The following is a 13349-nucleotide window of genomic DNA, read 5'->3' as shown; positions in this document are numbered from 1 at the left end:
CTTAATTTCTTAAGCCTCTATCATCATGGATTAGTTGATCGGTTTGTTTTGGTGGATTTTATTGGATGTTTTCCAAGTTTTATATGGACTCATCAAGTTCTGCCTAGATCACTTGTGTCTAGGGTTTTTTTTTATTAAGTGCTACACACATGTGTTTCACTTTCTTACTTTGGAGTTTTATTTGAACAACACAATGTTCATATGCTCCAAATTGATGAGTTGGCCACCAATTTAAATGCTTCTTTTGGCATGATTTATGTCCATTAGATGGTATGCATTGATTTTTATGATCAACTATGGTTTTTATGGATTTAAGGAGCTTCTATGCTTTTATCCATGATGTTATAAGGATCCTTTGATCTTTTTGATAATTACATGTGCTTTGAAGGTAGCATTTGCCTTCGTTTTTTGCACGTAATTTTGGAGCATATTTCTTATACTCGTGTATATTCCAACTCGGATACCTAGTTACTTATATATCTAGGTGAGTTATTTGTCTACCCTAACTTTATTGTGTTTTGGGTAGTTATCATTAGAAAGGCGCCAATAATTCAATTTCTTTTCTAATGATGTACTCATAAGGAATTATTCCTTGATGTAGTCTCAAGTATATAGAGACAGGTTTAGTATGTGAAAGTCTGGATAAGGCCATCTTATTCCTTTTACACAGGAATTTATTTATATTTTCCTAGACGGCATACTAGAGAGTTTCAAATTGTTAAGGTATGTATGGGTGGTATCATGGTGGTATGGGACGCTAGGGATCCCTCACATATATTATCTTATGGGATAATTTGGGCTCAAGATTGTTGCTTTGCTTACATCACTTAGCATGTTGAACTCAACATTCAAAGACAATCTTATTTTCTAAAATTCACTAGAAGTTATAGTGTGGGCATTCTCTAGATAAACTTCTTTTATCTATAGCCTGCATGTTTTGATGAGGGTAATCTCATCGGCATTTTCACTTGTTGAAATCTCTTTCTTTAGAGTTCAAACAAGTTTATCTTGTTGTGTTCGGATAAGGAAATTTGGATTCTTCCTTTGTTGGCATTTCTTTCTCTAGTTCCGTACTTTAGGTGATTTACACAATCAACCTGATAGGTTTACGGATGGACATATGTGACTCATCGAGACGTTGATGACTCTCTATGTTGATATGGGTAACTCGAGACGTCGATTATTCCATATGCAGATGTGGGTATGTCGGGGCGCCGATGAATCCCTGGTTTCTGTTGTTTATAATGCCATGTTTTCCTACTTTATTTCGAAAGGTTTACAACGAGGAAGTTACTTTGAATGTGAATTGTTCTGATCATCCACAGTAGTCAGAGTGTATGAATCAGATTGTAGAGGATATGCTTCGTACATGTCTCTAGAAAATCATCATATTGGGAAATATCTTCCAATGATGGAATTTGCCTATAACAGTTCTAAATTTACGGCTATTATTTTAGTCCGTGCATACTTATGTATGGGTATCAACTTAGGGCACCTATTGATGTCGGTCTTAAGGACATCGAGCTTGATGCATCGAGGGATTTCTTGCGAGATATGCAGGAAATTCTGACCGAAGCTCGGGATTCTATCAGGAGTGCTCATGATAGGGCACGGTTTTATGCTGATAGGGGACGCTCATCATCTTGGTCTTTTAAACCAGGAGCATTGGTTTATGTTCCTAAAGATTTTCAGACTTTGTCAATGGAAAATGCTCGAATTTATCTCCTAGATATTGTGGTCCATTTCGAGTTATATATCGGATTGGCACGGTTGTGTATGAACTAAAACTATCTCCAATTGTTAGAGTTCATCCAGTCTTTTATATCAATAGATTGAAAGGAGAATTGGGAGGTGAGGATGACACAGTTTCTCCTCAAGAACTCATTGAAGTCGATGAATTATCCTATGTTCCACATGAACCTGATAAGGTACTTGAATTCAGGGAAAGGAAACTTTGTAGTTGACTAATCCCTGAGATTAAAATAAAGTGGAAAGATAGGTAAATTGAGAATTCGACTTGGGAGTCGGTTGAGATTGTTCAGCGCAGTTCTTCTTCTTTTCATTGCAAGAGTGCAATGTTTTGAGAGAGGGGAAGTATGTTATATGTACATTATGTGTGCTATGTTATATACACATTATGTGTGCATATACTAGGAGGCTAACCCACATTAGGCTTGTGAGCATGGGAGCATGGGAACAAGCTCTAGTGGAGGATGGGTTAGGACTAACCTTAAGGATTAAGGTTAGGGTCAGGCATCCAAGGGTCACACATGAGGAATGGAAAGTCAAGAGTCACTTGAGGGCCCTCCTATATAATAGGGGCATGGGGCACACTCAAGGGGGCTTGGAGTTTGAGGGCTTGGAGGCTTATGCTATGGTCTCTTGTGTAGAGGTCCATATCTACTCACCTACCATTTCACACTATAGCTACATGCTATTGGATTGTGTTATACCTCTTGATGGTATGGGACATCAAGGTAGAGGTATGATGTATTTCATTCATTGTTCATGTGTGCATCCCTTGGGCTCGGGGGTGGTTGGGTGGTTGAGTTTATGCCTGATTTATGCATGTTTTATGCATAACAATTATCTAGAGAGATCTTAGGGTTTTAACAAATGGGTCCCCAAAGCTTCGCTAATAGCTACTTCCCCTGCTCAATCTCGTTCAGCCACCACCAAGAAGCCTCGTAAAAGGAAAGCAGCCACCCACCCGAGAAAGGGCAATGTAACATCACGATGGATCCCTAAAAAATTATTAGTAGCCCAAGGGTACTACGAGGGAAGTGACCAGATTTGGGTCCCTAAACATAAGCTGAATCCCTCTACATCACCTGTAAAACCTTGCAAACCAATTGTTGCCACCCCAACGATAATTCAAGATCGTGGTAAGGGAAAGGTAACAGAGTGCTCCATACCACTTCTTCCAGAGTTAGTTTGGATTCCCAAACGATATCGATTACTACCACCTAGCTCAGGAAGGGGGGAGCCACATGAAGCTTCTAGCTCCTCATGCCACGCACACACTCATATAGAAGTTTCTACATGCTCTACACCTACTCTTGTCAACACCCAACAAAAAACCGATAAGTCTACGTCTCCCCTTGTAATAGTATCGTCGGAAACCATTTCACTACCATCTCTGCAATTGGATGTGGCCACAAGGGTCATAAAGAGCTATCTGCCCACATCACAACCTATGACCCGCTGGGCAAATTGGTTCCAAGAGGCTGCAACATCATTGCAAATAATATGATCTGCCCAAGGAAAGGGGGAGCATGAACTCACGCTTGACATTTTAATGCTTCCTCCTTAACCTTCTCCCCTGACCATGTAATTGCCAAATTCAAGGGGATGTATATATATAGCTTCATACATAAAAAACAGAGAAAAGAAAAACAAAAAATAGTAAAAAGAGCAAGAGCACAAAACAAGAGAAATATCCGTATACAATCAAGAACTAGATTGACTTGTCTAAACCTACTGATGCTATATCTGTGTTTGCAGATATGGCAGATGCCCGATCATCATACACTTCATCCACTCCTACCTTTGGTGAGAGGTATCATCTATACCTTTCTCAGATATTCCACATGTGCTATCCTGTAATTGAAACTGAATGGGATCATATAGATGTACTAGCCAGAGAAGAAAATGTTGAGGAATTAGAATGGCTAATTCGCCTATTGACCATGACTGACCCCTACTCCGTAGAGGACATATCCCCGATAGCCCAATGCTTTCCTTTTCCACAAGATGACTATCCTCGCATGGTTACATTTTTGATGAGTTTATGTGGATGGGAAAATGAAAAGGAAATATCTGACAATGATGAATGGACGGATGAAACTCATGGCACTACTGAGGTTGACTTTATTTGTTTGGATGATGCGGATAGAGGCTTAGCCTTAGGGCTAGAGCCAGGACTCTACAACATCCTCTTACCGTATCCTCAGTAGTAGTGTGGTGACTGGTAGGTAGGTTAGCGTTTCCAAGTTTTTTCTAGTTCAGATTCCTTAAACAAGTCTTGAAATTTTCACACTGATGTGCCTCTCGAGGTATAGTGCTTGTTAGTTGATTGTACAGGTTAAAAACTTTGAGGTGGGTTTGCTTCCAAGTCCAGAGACTGCCGCAACGTTCATCAAAATATATCTACATCAAATTGCAAGCTGTCTCGTCAAATCAAGGAGATCTCTAATTACAGGTGTAATTCTTCCATACCCACTCTCTTTTGTTTTTACTGTTCAATCAATTGCATAAACTATAATGCATGACCACATGGAAATTGTCAATGTATTACTTAGTTTTTGAAGTTACTTGCATGCTAGTGTAAATCATTAATGAGCTTAACTTTATTGGAAATATTCCTAGGCAGCATGACGTCTTTAGTTAACCTTGGAATACGATTGTCTTAGGTCTAGGATAAAACCATCTTAATGTTTGACACCTGGCCATGTGTGTGTTGACCTCTAGGACATAGCTATTACCCCTTTGTCGAAAAGATGCAAGACAAAATATAGTTCAGGAGCGAGGATCAAAAGAAATAGATTAAAAAAAAAAAACAAGCCTACAATAAATGGCAATACAAGTCTATGATGTGCTTCAATGTTGGCCTATCGCCTTATTGACACTTGGTAGGCGAGGAGTATTCTACTCCAAACCGATGCCTTGGTTGGTAGGGGGTAGCCTTGCCTAAAGTGAGCTAATAGATTCCTGGATAATGCCTTGTGTTAAACATGGTACCAGGATCGATGTTAGTTTTGCCTTAGGAAGGTCGCCATTGTGTAAAAATTGTCACGTGCATTTAAAAAAAAAAAAAAAGAAAGGCAAAAGGCTCCTGTAACTCTAATGTTTCTTGTGTCCCTAGACTCGTGGTATTAACTTGTTCTTAGAGTAGACACAGTGTGGTCATCTGTTTATTTATTAAGCTTGGTTATTTACCTTGACTTACGCCAGTTATAAACCTTGATTAATCTTTGACACCTTGCTTACTCTGGATTTACTTTCAATAATTTTAAACTCCTGTTAATTTGCTACACTAGCTCATTCATGTGACCCTTAAACTAAGTTCTCATAACAACATCCATTGTGGTCTAACATGCTTGAATTTATACACTTTATATCTTTTGAATTCCAGCATACTTTCACTCTACTTCCCTGTTTTGCAGACGGTCAACAACAACAACCCTCTCGAGCTTACCATACCATAGCTTCCGAGGACGGAATCTACATCAGGAAGGGGGGCATGTTAACCCATGAGACGGACACATACTATGTTTTACATCATTAATTTAAATATTCTGAGTCATGGGCCGGGCTTGTCGGTACCATATGTTAAGGATGAAGGGATTGGGTGATCGCCGATGAGAGGCGCACCTTGGATATCAGTAGGATAAGGGTTAGGGTCGGCCGGCCATGTATGGGCGCCCAAGTGTGAACGGCCAAGTCACCTATATGAGTCAAATGTAACCCTAAAATCCTCATTCTCATGTGTTGTGAATACAAGAGTGCTCTTGCCTTATCTCCTTGTTTTCCTTCTCCTGCATGTGAGAGAGAGAGAGAGAGAGAGAGAGAGAGTGAGAGAGCGATCGAGCGCACTGTGTAGCGGCACGGCGAGGCGGCGGAGAGGCGGTAGAGCGGCGACGGCGGCTCCTCCTTCACGGCTGCGACGCGGGAATCCTTCAAGGCGGCAGTTAAGCGGTGAGTGACACACCTTTTGCATTCTGTTTTGAGCTTGCCTTCCTGGTTGTATGCTTGCAGCCATTCGTGGCTCGCATACGGTGTTCGGCAAGTCCCCAGCTACGACCTGTGCGGCAAAAGCGCACACTAGGAGCCAAGAATTCTATCCATTCCTCAATTTGATTAACGATGGCCTCTCTCTTTTGACCATACTAACAGGGTACATTTGAATCTTGGGGAAGGAGAGACCTTGGTTACTTTGAAGAAGCTGAAAATAGAATGGAAGAAGAGTAATTCTCAGTTTTCCAATAGCCTAAAAATACTTTTGTATTAATAAACTTTGATGGAACAATGGTCCATCCGAGTATATCATTTGAGCATTGTTTCTATGCACTTGCACAGTGGTAGAGTCTTAGGTAGCTCCCAATTTGGTGTATCAAATAAATCCTCAAAATTGACTGTGGAGCAGAATTGTTAAGCCTAACATAGTTTGGCTAAGAACCCACTTGTATTTGGAGTTAGCTAGCAAGTTTAACCATTTATCTATTTTGAGTGAAGACTCACACAAAAAAAAGTATTAAAAAATTAAAAAAAGTATTAAAAAAGTACTAAAAATAGCCATAAAAAAAGAAAAACTAGGAAAAAATCCAAAAACATTGAAAAACTTTATTTCACTTGAAGCCAAGGTTATTGTGTCCAAGACGGAAGGCGTGATGTCTGGTGGTAATACTAAACTCTTTATTAGACCTTCTATTGTTAGACAAACTCCAAGTGAACCTCCACAAAGAGAATGGGCTAGGAAGGCTTTAGGGACCTCAAAATTAGAAAGATTTTACCTATCTTCCATGGTTAAGTATGTGCAGTTTTCAATGTGATTCCCAATCAAGGAATAAGTTCGAGTCCGTATCCAAAAAATAGATAGACTTGACATATGACTCTATTTCTACAAGGATTTTTGGGACAATAGATATATTCCCTATGATGAGCCCAAAGTAAAGCAACTCATGAAAGAGACTAGGAGGGGGAGATGGAACCACCTCTGATCCTCCACCCGGAACATCACTCATCTAGCTTTGGCTCAACCTTTATAAACGTAAGTGCGAATATAGGGAGTGTTGAAGCACTCTCTAGAGGAACCTATGAAAATAGAACCTCAAGTGCATTTTCTAAATTTACTTTCTACAACAACCCGCACCTCCACCTCCTTATGACTACAGAATGCATGACTCCGCCTACACTCCCCCAAGAGTGAGGTTGCTAAATGGTTCAAAACTTTGGAACCAAAAGAAAAGGCAACTGATAAAGATATGAAACAATGCTTATTTCAATATTGGGGTCAAATGGAGTTTTGTAAATCAATTTGAACACTATAAAGTAAAAATAAATTGAGACGATCAGGGAATTCATTAACCAGGCCAAGTATCTCTATAACAAATGTTAACTTAAGGAGAGACCTAGCCAAACTTAATTGATCTCTCTATTCTTGGAAGGCTTATAAAGCGAGAAATTGAATGATGCACTTTATGCTCGAAGGCATCTAATTTTCAATGAATGTGCATTGGATGCCATAGACTGACAATTTTGTGAGACTACCCAGAGAGATATATGGCTTTAAGGCATCATTCAAGGACGGATCAGGAAGTGGAAGATCAAATGGACAGAAAGAAGGTCTTGATCTCATTAACCGACTAATGGAATAATTGAAATACGAATTTAAAATCACACCAAAAGGGACGAAAGTCCGATGGGAAGAAAGATGATCTTGATCTCATTAACTGACTAATGAAACAATTGAAATACAAATTTAAAATCACACCAAAAAAGAGAGAAATTCTCACCTCTACCCAAAGAGAGATGGTTTGGTGTGCATATTGTAAATTTAATCATAAGACAAAAGAGTGTCTGCACCTTAAACCAAGGCCTAATCTATGGTGTGGTTATTGCGTTCATATGGGTAATCATGACATTAGTTGATGCTATAGGTTTAATCCTATGATGAAAGCTAATCAAATGATGACCGGGGTTTTGGGTTTACCTGCTCCTCATCAAAGGTTTCTTTCCGCACAAGACTTATGCATTAGCCATATACATAAGGCCATATGAATAAGATTTATGCCGGTAGCTTCTAATGCATGCCGGTCTAGGCATGCTGGTAGCTACCTAGGCATGCTGGTAGCTTCCAATGCATGCCGGTAGCTAACTAGGCATGCAGGTAGCTTCCAATGCATGTTGGTAGCTACCTAGGCATGCCGATAGCCTTATGCATTAGCCATATGCGCATAAGTCTCATGCATTGGAGTATGCATAAGAGTTTTAAGTATTTATGTTTTTTCTTGGATAGATGGCAAATAACTTGCATGCCATTAGCTACCTATGCATGTTGGTAGCTTCCAAGGCATGCCGGTAGCTACCTATGCATAAGGCCATCCATATGCATAAGCCTCATGCATTGGAGTACGCATAAGAGTTTTCAATATTTATGTTTTTTCTTGGATAGATAGCAAATAACTTGCATGCTGGTAGCTACCTATGCATGGCGGTAGCTTCCACCAAGGCATGCCGGGTAGCTACCTCATTCCTCCTGCTCCTCCTCCTCTACTCAAGATTTCATACGAATTGAAAGCCAGGCACACAACAATCACGTGCAAAATTGGAATTTAATTTACTTCAAATTTCTGAGCTTTTGTATTTCTTTAATTATTTCTAAGCTTTTATATTTATTTAATTATTTTTATTACAAAATTTATTTCTTCGGCCCGAACTCAAAATTCACACTTTTTCAAATTAGAATCTCTCTCTACTCGTCCGTGCTAAAAAAAAGTGTAGTTTAGTGTATTTTTAACCAAAAACATGAAAAAAGGTTGTAGCCCTTATATTAAGGTTTTATTTTTTCTTAGGAAATGTATTAAGGCTTTATATTAAGGTTTTATTTTTTCTCAGGAAATGTATTAAGGCTTTATTTATATATATATTTTAATTACAAAACCGACATATAGTATAGATTTGGGAACAAATATAGAGTAGGTTCAAAAGTTGTCCTTATATAGAGTAGGTTCAAAAGTTGTCCTTATTTTAATTACAAAACCGACATATAGTATAGATTTGGGAACAAATATAGAGTAGGTTCAAAAGTTGTCCTTATTTTAATTTGGGAACAAATATAGAGTAGGTTCAAAAGTTGTCCTTATTTTAATTGGTTAAAAAATAAATAATGGTTGAGATTTCTTTAGTCCTTATTTTGAGGCTATATTTTAGTTATTTTGAGGTTCATAATTGGTAGTTTTCTTCCTTAAAGGGTAGTTTAGATTGAGAAGCTTTGAAAAAAGTATTTGAACTAGATGGTTCTTGTGTGTGTGTGTGATATTGAGAGAGAGCGAGAGTGAGAGGTGAGTTGTGTGTGTAAGTGTGTATCATTTTATTGGAGTAATTTTATTTTTCTATTGAGAGAGATTGATAAGAGAGACATAAATAAAGAGAGAGAGAGAGAGAGAGAGAGAGAGAGAGAGAGAGAGAGAGAGAGAGAGAGAGAGAGAGAGAGAGAGAGAGAGAGAGAGAGAGAGAGAGATAAAATGATGTTCTACTCGCCAGTTTCACAAAACTGCTCGCCCGAATTTGCTCACCAAAAAAATCCCCCATGATGTACTTGGAGAAAATTGAATACCTAGTGGCCTTTGCTACATATGAACCGGATTTTTAAAAGGCCAAAGATAATGGCTCTCTCTATTGGCTACTCAATAGTGTGGTACCTCATAATGTTCATGATGCACTAAGAGGAATTTGACTACCTAAAATTCCATAGTGAGAGGATAAGGTAACTAACCACTAGACATTGGGACGTGTTTAGGGGGGATTTGTTTGAAATATGAACCACATGTCTCTATATTCTATATGTTTGATGGGACAATGTCTAAGGCTAAAAAGCATTGTAACATCCACTCATCTTACTAGGATTTTATATGTTTGATCGGCCAATGTCTCTAGCTTCTATATGTTTAATAGGCCAATGTCTAAGGCTAAAAAGCATTGTAACATCCACTCATCTTACTAGGATTTTAGGTGCCTTCATCAAATTGAATAGGTGAGTTTCTCTAACCTTGAATGTAGACTCCATGTTGACCTTTACCCTAGATTCATGGAGGAATATGAGGGAGCTCAATAACTTCATCAATGATGTAAGAAAAGATGTATTTCTAGCCTAGTATCTAAGAGGCTCTTTATGAATGATGATGACTCTTGTGTGTGAGTATTATCTCCATCCTGATGTACTATCTTATCATGATCATTTAGTAGCTCTAATACATATAATTATGCTTATTCTCTCACTAATATCATGATCCTCTACGTTAATCCAAGATAACTCATGCATTATTAGCAATAAGCCTAATCTTATTTCACACACTACTCTACCACTGGATTGTGGCTCAAATTAAGGAATTAGCCAATGCCTTCTTTTTTAGCATTTCCCATGTGTCATATTCCTCCTTTTGACGTGATGAAGAAACACTAGATTTCATTCTGAGGAACTAGACATGAAAGAATATTTTGACAAATTCCGCAAGTTGGGGGGGGGGCGGGAGGCTAGGACCCCATGGGCTTGAGTAGGAATATTTTGAAAAATTTCACAAATTAGGGTGGCGGGAGGCTAGGACCTTGAGGTCCTGGGTAAGGCTCCAAAAGAGAAAAAGAGAAATAAACTAAAGAAAGGGACAAGGAGCCACCATCCATCATGGTGATGGAAGAACTACCAAAAGATGCAAAGCCATCCAAGAGGGCAGATAAAGAATAAGGTGAGGGCCCCATGATACTTAATATTTTTTTATTGATGGACAACGGCCAAGAGTAATCTAGAAGCCCTTGGAAGAAGGTGAGGTTATGTCGATGGGGCAGATTAGAGAAACACACCACAATGGGTGTGTGATCCCCTTCTAGGCACATTAAGCTTGTTAAACCTTTTCTTTAGAGCTACAAAAAGGCTAATCAAGGAACTCCCATGGGATCTCTCATACCTACCAACCATTGAAAATTATAATGAAATTATTTATACATCTACCTTACATAGAGCCCCATCCACACTCTTCATAGGCTTACAGTCTCATTGATGCAGCTTTCAAGAAATAGCTACAGTATACTCCAATAAAACAAAGAGGAGGATGTAGGAGATCTATCAATCATGACAGAGCTTTCAACAGTATGAAAATGAGGAATCAACCAGGATGATGGTTGTGTTACCTTAAGAACCTAGAACACTAGGACATGTACAATGTTGCATTAGTCAACTAGTGTCAAACCAGTGGGTAAATCGTAGTGGCATAAGTATGATGAACCTTATGTGAAAAGCCTTACCTCAACATTGGGCCCACTCTCTAATAGATCTATGGGTTGTTTGTGTGCATCCAGTTCCTTGTTGAAGCCTATCATGGGGATGCAGAAATTTTAAAAGATGTTCTCCTCCAAGTTCATTATTTCTAGCTACACTATAACTTTATGTTCACACAACAATAGCAAGACACCAACATTTGATGGTTACTCCAAAACTTTGACATGTAGAGATCTTTCGCAAAGATAAAGCTAAAGATGCTACCATCGGCAAAGATTGTTGCTCACAACAACTTTCAAGGATGGAAGCATGATTAGATAGGGGAGTTGTTTACACTTTTTGTACACTTGAAATCCCCACCTCTATCTTAATAGTATTTTTCATATTATGTATGGCCATGGGACCTAGTGATGTAACAATTACCTAGCCCATAAGGCTTGTATGTGTTAGTAGAGATAGGCTATGGGCACCAATTTAAGCTGGGTGCTTGAGAAAAGCCCTATGTGTGTATATATATATATAATTTGATAATGTGAATGGGAAGAACAACTATTTCACTTGTGCAAAGCTTTATTCTCCTTCTCTTAAGCTCTTACCCTTGCTTGCTTGTGGTTTTCATGCATGCTTGTATGAGTGCTTAGTCCAAACTAGATAGCTTGAGTGAGAGTTTGTGTGATTAAGCTACAGCAGAGTGGAGAGTGGTTCAATCTTGCTAGCTTAACCATTTCCATTGGAAGGGTTTCCATGGAGGATTGAGACTAGAGGAGGGGATCAGGTAAGAGGGATTGACATTCCTCTTGGCGTCTTTTACCAATAAATTGGGACTTCCACCACTGAAATATAACTACTAAGTGTTATTTTATAAGCTAACAAATGGCATGTAGGTTGTATTTGATCTCCTATAGATAAAAGTCAAACCCATTAAGATGCGAGATGGTGTTAACCACTCCGGTTAACATTACCTTTTGCGTGGCTACACTCTTTGTAATTTATCTTTTGTATGCGCTTATTGTATAAGAGACATGGGATGACCAAGCTTACAGCTTGTGTAATGCTGGTCATAAGGAATAGTTCTACATAGAGCTAGAGAAACCAGGAAGGCTAGTTTTGGGCCCCCAATTGTAAATGGACGGCTGACCATTGTAATTATGAGCTCTTGTATATAAGTCATTTTACGGAATATGAAAAGGTGCAATCCCTTTAGTCTTATTTAAGCTTGCCTCTTCTCTCTCTCTCTCTCTCTCTCTCTCTCTCTCTCTCTCTCATTTGAGCTTGTGGATGCATGTTAGCTTGTGATTTGCTTGCTTGCTTACATGTTTGTTGGTGTATGTAAGTAGGGATGGTAATGCTCTCACTTCTCTTCTTCTCTACCTTCTCTTTGCTATCTACCAAGTCCCTTTTGCATGCTAGTTGCATGAGGTGAAGGTTGACCTCTCCATGGCTCACTCCTTCTTGCTCTCTACCTAGCCCATTGGATCTCTTTTTGGGTGACACAAGAAGAGGTGGATTGAGCCCCTAGCGGCTTCACATCACGAGTTGACCCTCTTTGGGTTGGCTAAGTGCAACTCTTCGGACACAACCCTTGCATGTATCTCTCTTCTCTTCTCTTCCCCTCATGTGTACAAGGTAGCATGTTATCCTTAACATCTTTGGTGTCATTTCCAGGAATGCATTTGGCTTAGGGTCCTCCACTCTATTCAATTGCTAGAGTCTTTGATTAGCTTGGTTAGAGTGCAAATCCACCAGTTGGTTGTTTAATTTTATGTTTGTTTCATTTTTTACCCGGAGCATTAGAGGTTACTTGAGCATTGGAGCATTCAAATCTTCATCGCGCCGAGAGCAGGAGAAGCAAGTGAGTGCTCTCACATTGCCCTTAACATTTATGCAAAAACTTGATTTTCTATTCTTTCTTCTTTGAGTTTGCATCTTAGTTTATAGAGAACCCTAGTATGTATTTGTATATGGTTCACACTATAGAGAACCCTAGTGTGTTGAGTGTTGTGTGAAGAAGAAGAAGACTTTTAGCCTCTCACCTTGTGTGTTCTCTTTTAGGGTTTTGTGAGTGTGTGTGTGCTTGCAAGAGAGCTCAAGCTCTCTTCTCCCCTACATCTTTTCATCCTAGAGCAAGACCCTACCTCTCCTACCCATTCACAGAGAAGCCTTGCTTTCGTCGAGGCTTTGTAACTTTATCCTAGGAAACACATAGTCAGACGAGCCACATTTTAGGAAAAGAGGTATGGCAAACCAACAAGAAAGAGAGACCACACCGCCTCTAGATCCTAGAGTGGAAATAGGAGAAAGTGGGAATCCAGACTCATCCACCAGCATGCGCGTCTCCAAGGTGGCCAATTCATAC

The sequence above is a fragment of the Cibotium barometz genome, chromosome 43 (genome assembly GCF_041138505.1).
Source record: "Cibotium barometz isolate CiBa-2024 chromosome 43, ASM4113850v1, whole genome shotgun sequence".
Classification (NCBI taxonomy): Eukaryota; Viridiplantae; Streptophyta; class Polypodiopsida; order Cyatheales; family Cibotiaceae; genus Cibotium; species Cibotium barometz.
The sequence above is the reverse complement of the archived record's forward strand: the minus strand, read 5'-3'. Positions refer to the sequence as shown.